Genomic DNA, 3,489 nt, shown 5'->3' on the forward strand with positions numbered 1-3,489 from the left:
CGTCGGAATCTGCAACAGTTGTTTAGCGGTTTTTGGGCTCCGATTTTTTCCCCGACGGAAAACGGATCTTTCTCTTCCGAAGTACAAAAAAAAAGAATATAACAAATGTAAATGGTATCACCAGTTGGGACAACATGACGAAAAATTTCAATCACTTTGGATTATTAATGGAAAGAAGAGTGTTTGACGTTTGGACGCTTTTTGTTTAAAATTTTTTCGTATTTTGATGAAAATTTCTCCTAACTTCTTCAGATCTCATGGTTGAGATCTAAACTAAGAGTCCTGGAGTTCTGAATTTTTAAACAAATTTCTTGGATTCTGGTTTAAGGCAATCACCATCATGGAATTTTAAGACTTCATGAACGGTCATGTGACCAAAGTAGAAGACTGTAGGGAATGAGATAAGCATGAATAAATAAGACAATATAAAATAAATATATGGCAACAGTATATCATACTGAGCAAGTACTTCGATCTGTTGGGAATGAAATGTATTGATAAGTAAAAAGGATGCAAAGAAAACATATGGCAACACTATACTAGATTCATCATGTATCAACTGTTCGATTGACAGAAGCGCCGTTTAAAGGCGTTAAACGGAATTAAAAGCGGGAGAAGGAAAGAGGAAGACGAATGAAAAGAAAATTGAACGGATCAGTTTATAGACGAATTTTGAAGAAGGAAGTTTGGTGAAAAGTTCATTGCGTAAAAACTAAAGAGATTTGCCTAGAGAAAATCGCAATGATGCGATCAGTCACGACAAAGACGATACTCGAATAATGACTAATCTTAACCCTCGCCATGTCCAGCAAGAATACAAGCCACTCTCAGTTGGACTATTCCGGACAATTGTGCAATGCCCAAAGACTTGATAATAATGTAGGCGCACTGCAAGAGAATATTTAAAGAAAAGTAGATATCACTGCGGATTTCGTCAATATTTCGAAAGAAAGCGATAACCTTTTAACTATAATAGATTTTACAATATTTACAAGAAAAATTCACGCTGCTTTAAAGTAATTTTTTCAGACATCACTTTTAACAATATAAATTTTTTCTCACTTGTTTAAAGACAACGTAAGGTGACGTAAGGTTCGAAGTTGTTCTAAGAACTGTATCGAAAAATCATGAGAAACTTTTAAAACTAGTTTACGCAAAAAGGGGTGAACTTTTTTCTGCGTGCATGCAAGCAAAAATTTGTTTACATGCTTGACATAAAGAGTGTTGTGCTATCGATTTGTTCGGATTAGTTTTTTCATCTTCGCTATGGTTCGTATTGATCTTGCAACTAGAAAGATAATTCTGCACACTTGGTGCACTGAAAAGGGTGTAACCTTCAACTAAATCGCAAAACGGTTCAAAGTACACCACATACGCGTGATAAACCTGGTTCCAGTCAGCCCCAGTTGGATGCTAAAGTAGTCACTCATATTAAACGTAACTGATTCAACCGAGTTCAAAACCAGCTTTGGGATTATTCAGAGAATCAAGGCCAGGAACTCCTTGAAGATGTACAAAAACCAGGGCTCAGAAACTTTACGAACAGGTTCTGAACAACAGCAACAGGTGCATCTTAATGGACGACAAACCTACGTCAAACAGGTTCTAAAACGCTTCCGGAGCCACAATTTTACACGAAACCGACGAACGAGGAGGTGGATGATCCCGACTGCACGAATGCGATGGAAAAATTTGACCAGAAGATTGACTCTATAAAAAGTATCAGTATTGTCCTCTCTTCTCGCCGGATTTGACATTTGTACATTACGAAAAGCCTTGTCAGGTAGCACCCAGAAAATGCACAAATGCTACTGTGTAGAACCTGATGGAAGGCAATTCATCAAAAGTGTGATCAATCTTTAGAACATTTTTTTTACACCCATAGAAGAGGTTGCAAAAATCCAATGCCTATTTAGCACATCTCTGTGCCGATAATGCGCTGAAATGTGCACTGTGCCGAAGATGATATGTTTGAAAAACCGTAACTGGCATAAGGACTCGGCTCCCAACTAAAATGATGCATGACCACTACATTCAAGCAAAACAAGAAAAACATTTTATGGGATTTCGTTCCTATTGGATAATTCATCCCAGAAACAAGAAAATAAAAATATAAACCACAGCGCCCGTAGGGAGAATCGAACTCAAATCACTAACCAAATGGTCTTGCCAGACCGACATCTTAACCAGTGTACTATTTGAGCTTCATGCAGGAAGAGGGATATTTGTCATAGGCATTCTGCCACCGATCAATCACAAAAGAAACGCACGACAGTGGCTTCCCGGCGTTTGGCTTCCTTTCAAGGTATTCATTTGTCTTGCGATGGAAACGGGAAAGGGAACGGGAGTGAAGGAAACGGGAAACCTATAGGGCGTTTGCACAGTACATTAGTATAAGTAAGCCGTAGGGCAAACTAATGTGACAGCCCCATGTTAAATGAATACAAATCGACTGAAAAAAAGATATTTTTTGAAGAATTAATGAAAAATATTGAAAAGTTTCTTATGTACAACACATTTTTGGAAAGCTAGATCCTTTATTGACTTGTTTGTGATTTTTTTCTAATTTTGAGTGAAGTTCTTTAACAAAAACGAAGACTTTGTACAGGATATGAGTGTTTTTAGTGAAAGCAGGACAAATATTGCTCAAGTTTATTAATCAATTTCGTGACGAAAACTCTTAGCATCATCTTCCTGGTTCTAAATTTTATATGATAGACCCAAAAACGTGAACAAAGGATCCGGGGGAACCGTTAAATGTGCTTTACAATAGGTGTGTTCAACGAAACTCAATCGAAATCAATTGAAACGGATTGACAGTTGCACAGCTGATTTTTCAATTGACTTCAATCGATTTCTATCCGGCCGTTGATTGAACAGCCACTAACCAATACTAACGTGCTGGCGCAGTGTTCTCAGATGTCATTTTATATCAGCTTCGTTCGGAATTTGAAAAGACGGTTTTCTCTAGCAAATTGTAATTAATCTATCATTTTGGCAATATATTTCAAAGGCAAATTCTTACCAATACAAGCGGAAAATGACAAATAAGAAAGTTTAACGTTCGACTTGAAGAAGTGCCCGGACCCAGGAAATAACTATCAGTTCCACCTATGAGTGAATCTCAAATTAATCCAATTGGAAAACAAATACCTGCAACATGATTCTTCACAATGTAATAAAATAAAATTCATCATTATTCTAAATTTTTTATTTCTCCCCTCGGTGGGAAGCTCTGAAAACATATAATAAAAAAATCATAGGATTTTTTCACATTACATAAATCACTTTGTTACTTTTCTTCTCAGTGGGGATTTTTACAGCAGCAGCAACGGCACCTCCGCCACTGACTGGATTGAGGGCATCTTTTCCGCTGCCGGAAAGCAGTTGATTTGATTTACACTTTCATTCTACCGCTTGGGTGCATTCCTCCGACGGTTTTCTTCATGGCCTTATTGTGCACTATTTCCTCCTCGGTGATTGCGGGCA

The sequence above is a fragment of the Uranotaenia lowii genome, chromosome 3 (assembly GCF_029784155.1).
Source record: "Uranotaenia lowii strain MFRU-FL chromosome 3, ASM2978415v1, whole genome shotgun sequence".
NCBI classification, from domain to species: domain Eukaryota; kingdom Metazoa; phylum Arthropoda; class Insecta; order Diptera; family Culicidae; genus Uranotaenia; species Uranotaenia lowii.